Source organism: Pagrus major, chromosome 7 (assembly GCF_040436345.1).
Source record: "Pagrus major chromosome 7, Pma_NU_1.0".
In the NCBI taxonomy this organism is placed as follows: Eukaryota; Metazoa; Chordata; class Actinopteri; order Spariformes; family Sparidae; genus Pagrus; species Pagrus major.
This window is the reverse complement of record NC_133221.1, coordinates 21275606-21285791: the sequence shown is the minus strand read 5'-3', so window position 1 is coordinate 21285791 and position 10186 is coordinate 21275606.

Sequence of the window (10186 nt, the reverse complement as noted above, 5' to 3'; positions counted from 1 at the left end):
GAGGGGGAGACAGGGAGAGACGGAGAAGGATGGTGGATGAAATACATTTAAATCTACACTATTTTACTTTTATACTCCTCTGTAATGGTGTCATTCCAAGCAAGAGAATAGTGTTCCCCAGTGATAATGATGATCTTTTTCATCTTAGGATTTTTGACTCGTAACTGAAATGTGCTTGAGTGTGACTGACTGGAGGCTGTGGCGCCGACTTGGGTATAACACTGTGGGGACAAAAGATGTAGATGATGTTTAATGACCTCATGTCATGTGGAGACTCTATGTGCTGAAACCCAGTTTGGGCTGAGCCGATATTATCAGATGATATTGGCCTATCGCACATATATCAGTATCAGCGTACATGTTGTTCTAAATCACGAATGAAATAAAATCACAAAAACATTCCAAAACATTCTGCGAGCAATAATCTGATCCACCTCATTAATACATACAGTATGTGGTTGTCCTTGCTGTGCAAAGCTTTTGTTATTCTACCTGCGAAGCCAAAATGTGTGATTAACGTTTCTGCACGTTACCTTTCCAGAGGTGTGTCTCTAAACTGTAGTTGGTAGACCTCTGGTTTTACACTATTGTAATTTACTTCAGCAAAGCTCATGACTGGTAACAGATTTTTCACAGTCTGGACCAACTCCAGAAGATGCCATGGTAACTTGTGTGAAATTCACAACACAAGATAAAATTGTATCAGGCGCCTTTTAGGACCTGATTGTGTCAAAGGTCCTGCTGTTGTTTTCAAAAGCGGCAAAGTGGGATATCAATTTCATCTCATTAGTTTTAATCTATGTTCAATAGTCATGTTTAAAATCATCTGAGAAAATGACCTGTGAACTCTGTGGTAGCATACTACCCCAATCCCCTATCCAACCATGTGCAGACAATTTATCTTAACCTTTATGTAGTTTTAAAAATATTACAAGAACCTTTATTTAGTTTTCACTGAACTAACTTTAGTGATTTTCTTTATGTCTTCCAATCATTTTCAGTGAACCCTGCTCCCAAAATGACCTTTTTTCGGACAGTGAAAAAAAAAGACACATTAACCATTGCTGGTCAGTGACACAATCAACTGAGGGTTAGGGGTAACAAGATGGGCGGGCCTCCAGAGGTGAGAGGTCAAGTCCCGGCCTGACAGACAGATGGAGGAGAGTGGTCAGGACTTGAAGGATGAGAACGGGATGAAGGATGGACCTGGCTGGGTGCTGTGACAGTCTGGGATATGGATGACCCTCCACACCAATGTGACAGAGGTTTGTAATGTTAACAAAGGGATAGACGTTTTTTCTGGTTGTTAATTCAGTGGGGTTTTAGAGGGCTGTGGAAAGAAGGAAATTGGAGGAAAACAGCCTATGACAAAACAAGCTGAACAGACAGTGCAGAAAAACATTCCCACAGGATAGAAACTAATAGTGCAACACAGAAATTGAAAAAGAGAGAATGTATCAATGGTGTAGACACATACATCATGTAACGCTCAAATGCTTTCAGACAGATGTAAAATAATTCAGTATTTGGGTTTTGTTGGAAGTGTCCATACAAGCTGAAAACATTTGTAACTTAATCAAAAATCCTAAAATATCCTAAAACTACTAAAGTAAGCACAAAATACCTTTATATATCTATTTATAAGCTATATAAAGTCCAGTAGAGAGAAAATCTACGTAGAAAAATAATAATTGTTCAAATATTTTCTTAAATTTCTTAATTTCTTAAATGAAGAAAATTGTGCTAGACATGCAACAAACCTGCCTTGCAACTCTAAACATTATTTCCTCAGCATGAGACAATTGGTCAAGTAAAGCCTGGAAAGCACAGAGATAGACCTCTCCTTCTAACCTACATAACTCAGGATAACAGAATATGTCAGGATAAGATGCTACAGCAAGCTAATCTCCGGCACAAGTGATAACATTCATTGGGTGAAACCATGACAGATGGGTATTGATCCGAGTTGTTGAAAGGGGGTAAAATAGATAACTAGACCACTTTATTGATATTGATTGAAGAGTCAAACGGGGAAAATAACTTCCCTAAAAAAAAACCTTGTTAAATTATCGAGCAATAGATGCGGATTAGGTTCAGTGGAGGAAAAAAAAGGTTAATGTTTGATATATGTTGGCATTTGGGAACCACTTGTGAGCTGTGTGTGAATTAAAGGAACTTCACACACGGACTCACGCTGAAACAAATACCTAGTGCTGTCCAAAGTTGTCCACATTTAAACGTAAAATGGTCGCCCCTCTCAACAAACACCTCCGTGAGACACCGCCACCACACCGCGACACCTCGAATTCAAATGGCACACGAAAAGACTCTAATCTCACACAGCGCCCTGCTTCAGACATCTCAAACACTCACACGTGTGGTCATAACTCACCAAAAGCCGACATATTATCTCATGCGTCTTCTCGCTGCGGCGAAGTCGAACTATAAGTTCCCGGCTACCCATAAACTCTAGTTACCAATTAACCACGTGTGTGTGTGAGTGTGTGTGTGTGTGTGAGACAGAGATACTAGGAGAGCACAGGGGGTGTCTGGCAGGCCTATCTGCGGCGCTGCGATGCGCTAACGTGAAAGAATGCCAGTGTCAGTGTGACAGAGATAGGGGGAAGTGCAGGGGGCCGATGGGTTGGGTGAAGGTCGATGCCGAGGTCACGTCCTGAAGTGGTGGACACTTCAGGGAGCGCCACACATTCAGAAGGTGCTGAGAAAGCTCACACTGTGATTCGTGTTGAAAAGTATTTAATGCTAAAGCGGTGCAAATGTGACTTTTGAGAGTTTCAGTGAAGTGGGTTTATTTGGGCCGTGTGACAGCTGCTGCGAGCTACAGTGAGAGCAGCACTTCCAGGTGAAATCCATCTTCTGTCGACACATTTTAGAAGCCTTTTCAACACTGTCTACTGGATATTCCCACTTCCTTCTAATCCTTCTGTTCTCTGTCACTGAAACACATTTTTCATTTTCGTCATCCATCTTACCCTGACAAAGTATCTGCTCCCTCAAACGCGTCAGCACCCACCTGCACATGGTGACCTTTGTTTCCTCTGGTGATGGCACAACACAGGGTTGTTTCAGGCGAGTACAAGTCGAGTGTCAAGTCACTCAAGAATGTCAAGGGTAAGACTTGAGTCACTAAAGACCAGATCAAGTCTCAACTCATTTAAGACAAGTCCAAGTCGAGACTTAAGTTCGAGTCAGTTATAAGTCAACTCTCAAGGCCTCAGGGCAAGATTCAACTCATTCAAGACAAGTCATAAACTTTGCTCAATACATGAAAGTAATTTAACCTGGTCCCAATATGAGACTTGCTTTTAAACTCAAATCAAATCCCTCTGCACCGTAATTCAAATCCCAGGCGCTCATTTTCATGACTTAAGTCTGACTCGAGTCTGAGTCTCTTGTGTCAGGTGTAAGCTCTGGCAGGATATGACCAGAGGGGTGAATGGGTGCTTGGATGGGTAAAGCCATGGGACACTGGAGCTGGAACAGGCCAGCATTCCTTATGTAGGGATGATACTGGCCAGGACGGAGTGATGTGGGGTGGGGGTTGGAGGAACGGGTGGCAGAGGGTGGGCACAGAGCAGGGGGGTCATTAGCACTAAATCTGTTCCATATGACACACGCTCACATGGCCTCTGTCTGGACTCTCTCTTTCTGTCTGTCTGACTGTCTCCCCACCTCTCTCTCTCTCTCTGGGCTGTGCAATGAGGGGAAGGAGGTGGGGGGTTTGAGGGAGGAGTGGAGGTGGATATTTCTCAGCCACAACAGGAGCTCTGTGATGACAGGGGCCAGGCCATGTCACACACCAGGGACTCTGGTGGCTCTCCTTATCACGCAGAGAGGGCTTCATTAAATACCCCTCTTCTTTCCCTCCCTATCTCTCCCTTTGTCTGTGGAGCTCGACAAAAACAACACACCTGCTGAGGACAAACACACTCTGTGTGTCCGAAATACATCCAGTACAGATACACACATGCCTCTATGCACACGCAGTACATTGACAGAGTGGAAAATGCAAAGTTGATAAACAGTTAATATTGAGTCTATAAGACAAATAGCATGTTGGTATCTCAGTGTTTTAGATGGGAGGGTGATGTTTTCATGTTTCAATGCTGAACCTCCGCTGCATACCTTTCACCTCCAGTGGAGATAGTCAGAGTTGGCCTCGTGGGTGGCCGCTCGGTTTGCCCCTTTTGCTCTGAACTCACAAGCTATTGGGTGCAGCATGAAATTTGGAGACAAAGTGCTGCAGGGTTACAAACAGCCTTACCAAGTGTATTTGTCGAGTCAAGAATATCTCATTACCCTTAATATAAGACCACATCAGCTAGAATATAGCAATCGAGGAAGATAAATGCAACTTGTTTTTTAGACAATTTTCACTTGTTGCATCAGCACTTTACTTTTTCTACCTATTACAGGCAAGAAAAACCTTGTATTAATTGTTCTTTTTTACTTATTTTCGAAGTGGCATTTTCTCCAGTGTGTTTGTTCAACATCTGTTCTTCAGTTTAAATCTGACGTGACATCTGTCCTAAAGACCTTACAACTCAGACCAGCACATGATCGCCAGACTTGAATAAACACACATACTCTTACTATGTCTGAGCAGTTATGTTCTCAGTCAAAGTTGGCTCTAACATGGTTCAGGTTTTTTGCGATCAATAGATATCAACTGTGCATGTGTGTGAAATAAACATGTGTCACTTTTACAACTGATGACTGTTAACAGAGGTGTCACATGATGTAAACAGCTTAACAAATTAATTATTTTGTTTTCGCTGCGGTCCTTCTATCATCTATTATTTCTTTCTCTTTCCTAGGTGAAAGGTAGGAGATCTGACTGCTGGTACCTGACCTGATTGTTATGCAGCCACCACACACATACAAAAACTGGCCGGGATCAGTCTTGTCCCCTCATCCTGCACACCACAGGCCTGATGACTCCCCACCACACACACACACACACACACACACACACACACTAATCACACCGTGCTCTCTGCCTCTGCCTGTGAAACAAAAGCAGGCCTTGTCTGACCAGGTCCAGCGCTTGTACAAGAGGCTTAGGGACATTTTTCTCATTTTTGAACAGCTAATATCTTGCAAAAGTTGTCTAATCTCTTTGCATTTAAGTTGAGATTTGTGCACCCCCCCAACCCCGCAATACCCCCACCTTCTCCACATGCCTAACACCTACCCCTGCTAGGCCCTGACGCATGGTGCTTAACCAGGCCATTTTAATTAGGTTAGAGGTGTGTGTGTGTGTGTGTGTGTGTGTGTGTGTGTGTGTGTGTGTGTGTGTGTGTGTGTCAGCATCAGGGCCCCGTAGACTTACAAGCTGATATAATGAAACACAGCAGGTGATGAAAAGATCAGGATCGCTTTGAAATCAACCAACTCAATTAGTAGAGACTCAACAAATATGAACTGGTTCCAGGACAAAAACAGCTCCCAACATATGTTTTCTTATAGCCCTCTAATATATTTTTATGAGAAGGCTATCTAACCTTTTTAACCTACTTAATATTATACCTATTTTCTATTTACTTGATAATTCTACCACTGCTATGTTTGTCTAGTTCCCAACTTCTTGCCCTGGAGAGCCAAAACTGGAACATAAAGTGACAAATTTTCCCCCCATAACGTTTCTTTGTGCAATTTTTGTTGCCGCCAGTGTCACAAATACAGCGCCATTCACCTCAAAGAAGCAACTACCAACAACACAGGACATAAAGTGAGTTCATTCATACATTTACTCTATAATGAAGATGTGAAAGCAGAAAGAAATGGTTCCAGGAAGCCAGCCTGACAGGAGTCAGCCTTCATTTTCCCAAAGATTTCAGGCCTGATGGCAGAAAGAATTACATGGTAAAAGCAAGATTTACAGGGAACCAATCTAAATGCCATGGTGGCATGGTGGCATTATTCTATAGCCATTACACATGCATTCAACATTTACGTTAAAGCAAAATACTTGTCTATTGCCACAGGCCAAAAGCAAACACTTACGGAATTGTATTGTATTGTACTGTGAAGATGCAAAATAGTTCTGGGATCACAAGCTCCTTTAATTTCCTGAGCAGTGTGTCACTCGGCTTGCCATGCTCAGATTTAGCAAATTGATTAATGATTAGAGATCCTACATATATAAAGAGCATTTTTACCTCACAAAAAATAAGCCAGCACTATAAATTATACATGTATCTTTAAACTTTGTGATTGGTGTCCACTAAAAACATCTGTCGGGGCCAAATCGAACCTGAAGGTGGGCCATCTTTGAGCTGAGGGCCCCAGTCCTGGTCTAGTCGTTACAGAATCAGTAGCATGTTTGTCTGTCTGGAGGAGGGATACTTGTTCTGTTTTTCCTATTCTTTTTTTTACCGTTTAGTGTTCTTTGTGGATTTTTTCTTCTTTATGCATAATGGTTTCATGTTCTACATATTGTAAAGCCTTTGAGACAAACTGGTGTGGCTTGATTTGATTCCTATCTATCTCTCACAAATGTACCAAATCATGCACACAAGATATAATGGCGCATATACACACCAATATTCACTTAAACTGACATACGGATACAAAACTCAACTATTCTCAACTAAAGGTAGAGGTAGACAGTTGCACCGAATCCAGTTTAGTCTCCCTCCCTGCTTACAGCATGAAAAGGACCATAGACACTAAAGCCTGACAATGTGCTGGGAGCTGCAGTGCAACTACAAACTAATTCTCTCAGTGAAAGGAATAAAGGCTACCAGGGTTACAGGAAGTAAGACCAAGTTGGACAGTGACAAAGAGACACAAAAAGGAAAAGAGAGAAAGAGAAGAAGAAGGGCCGCTTTAGAGAAGTGAGAGACGGACGGGCTGTTTTCCGACAGCTTGCCATGCCAGCTCCAAGTGTGCTGACGGCTGTGATTTCCAACAGGCTTTAAGGAGGGTCATTTTCTGGCCTCTGCTTCGCTTTGTCTGTCTACCTCACAATCTATCTTCCTCTATTTGTCATTCTTAATGCCATTCTGTCTGCTGTGCTATCTGGCTGTCTGTATGTGCACAAGATTTCATGTTTGTGTATCTACGTATATCTGTGCCAGTGTTGAGACAAAGTGAGATAGAAAAGGCAGGGATAGGGAAAAGGTATTCTTATAAATGTTCCAAGAGTGTTTTTTTTTTCTGTGTGTGTGTAAGCGTGCATGTGTGTGTGTGCATGTTGCCAGTGTGAGACATGTTCTGGTATTGGGGCAGTGCGCTCTACAAAGGCAGCTGATTAGAAACAGTAGGTGAGCTTTGCTAACAATTCCCAGTGAATATGCAAAAAAGACAGGCAAAAGAAAGAAATGGAGTTGGAAATAGTAAAGAAAGAGAATAAAGGAATGACGGGGGGAAAATGGCAGAGATACGTAGAGATCTCAGCCAGATGAAAATGAGACAACTCGACTCTGTTTCTCTTTCTCCTGACTCTAAGTTCTACTGCAGCTTTCGAACTGAGACCTTATAAGGCATCATTTCACAAAACAACATACACACACCATCACATGCATGCAGACCAGTGGCGGAAAGTAACTAAGTATATTTACTTAAGTACTGCACAATTTTCAGGTATAATTTACTTGGGTAATTCCATGTCACACATACTTTCTACCTCAACTCCACTACATGTCAGAGGTAAATATTGCACTGTTCACTCCCCTACATTTATTTGACAGCTTTAGTTATTTACAGATAGTTATAAATAATAAAAATAATCAACACATACTGTAAATAATGATGTGTTAGTCACACATAAATGCATTAATAATTATAATCCAATAATATAATATACATTAAATTAAATTAAACTCAAAAATGGAATGGTTATCCTGACCCTTTTAACATCATGCATTGCAACATATGAGATGGTGAAAGAGGGCTGTTTATGTTGTTTTCCATCAGTGATATAGACATCTGTAAAGGGATACACAGACTCTGTGCTTTGATACTTCTGTAGCTCAACGGGAAGTTTGATAAAAGTTTGACATTTCCTGCCATGGAGCATTGTGTTTTAACTTTTAATACTTCCCCCACTTAAACATGTATTGTGCTCAAGTACATCCATAATTGTATTAAATCAAATGCATGTGGGAGAAGGCTGCGATTACTACTTGTTTTCCCATCTGTGCCAAAAATGACATATTCTTCCGTAATATTCCCGAGAAGCGTGAGGGTTGCTGATCTAGAGTCCTTTCCAGGCCCTGCTGAGATCCAAAAGACGTCAGACTGATTCCAGAACAGCACTTACACTCTCAAGAGCTTAACTTCCATCCCTATTACTAGAATCAAGCACTGTAGCTGGCAGTCATTCCCCTCTTTTGACAGCTGCTGAAACACTGAAACAGAAATCAAGCAAACTAAGCTCTAAGACAACATCTCGCTTTACCTTCAGGAAATCATCATAGTATGTAACCTCTTCATTACTTCTACCTGTCTCCTCTGTCTCTACCCTGCAACAGACGTTAACTTTTTTTCTGAGCTTAAGTCAAACAGTCAGCGTCCTCTCTTCATAATAAAAATTCCAATTTTTCCCTCAGCTTGGGAAGTTGGCAGACTACTCTAGTAGACATTCTCTTCCTGTTGCTTCATGTTTTTGGATGGGGGCAGCATGTACCCTTGACTCGCTGCCTTAGAGATTCTAAATAAAAAGTGTTTGGGCTATTTTGAGGCCAGATATGTTTTCAACCCTCTTTAGCTGACAGGTCTAGGGTCAACGATAAAAGAAGGAGAGTTGGAGATAAATAAGGAGAGAAGCTGGGTATGGACAGAGCAATTCTTGAAACAAAAACATATCCTCTCCCATAAAGCCTTTTCTTGTGTTTCAGCAGTCGGCGTGTGTACAAGCTCGTGTGCATCTGCGTGTCTCAGCAGGGCACTTGTATTCAGGGTCGCAGGGGCTCTCACCATCAGCTGCTCCGATTAGAGCTGTAATTAAAAGCTGTGTTAATTGGTGTTGAGGCCAACACTGGCCACCCAGTTCATTAAGGACCACTATACAATTCTCCTTCTGCATTCCACTGAACGGTGAAAGAACGAGCATTATTAATCTGCTATACCCGGGGGACAAGTCAAGTGTGAAGGAGAGAGACGGAAAGAAACAGAGGCAAAGAAAGAAAGAGAAAGAGAGAACTCCCTCTGTATTGATCAAGCTGATCCCTGCATGGTCAATGTTTAAACGCGGAGAGTTCAAAGTGATAGATTAAAGCAAACTGAAGAAAGATCACTGGAGAGGTGAGGTGTTAATTCACTTGATGAACAACAGCCAACTAAACTGAACAAATATGAAATGTACATAACTCAGAGTGGAAAATTTGATGTTTTTGGATCGTGATCAATCTTGAAGTATAGTTGGAGTATAATTTTAAGGTGAATCGAACAGATCACACTATTCAATGTCCTCTTCCTTCCGTTTCTAAACATTGAGCAGCATTTCTGCACTATGTGAACAAACGAACTGACTGATATAGCCAAGTAGATGGCTATGCTGATAGGACAAATAACTTCACGTGGCGATTATTTGCGTGACATATTGTAAATGATTTGCAATGTAAGTTCAAGCTATTAGCAGGAAGGATGAGAAGCTTGTGCCAAAATAGAACTATCTCCAATGTAATGTTGTGTTTTCATGATCCAAATTGAAAAAAAAATCATAAGCTATTTTAAGTCTGGCTAGGTCGTTTCAAAATTGAGAACGAAGATCAAAAATTTGATTGTGAATTGTCTTTGCCATTTTATAGATTGTGGTTACAAGATAGCATGCTAACCAGCTAGCTGTCCTGGTTCAAAGCTCCTGTGCTAGAGGTGTAAACACTAACACTCGCCTGGTCTGGTCCCTGAGCTCCCAGTCGAAACTGCTAGCTGCACAGCTAACTGAGCTAAATAGCTAGGGGCAGCTACAGTTAGCAGCAGTTAGTGGTAACTCTGGTAAACAAACACTATTTCTTTCGAGCATGAATTTGACAGTTGGCCAATTCTTATACATTGCACCTTTAACTAGGGATTACTGCAATCTTATAGTGAAGGTTGAATATATATTGTATAATATATGAATTCTCTGTCCCTTTCTCTGTCTATCTAGCTCTAACACAACAAATGCACACATTCCTTCTCTTCTCTGTTCAAGTTCAATCAAAATAGCTTAAGTCCA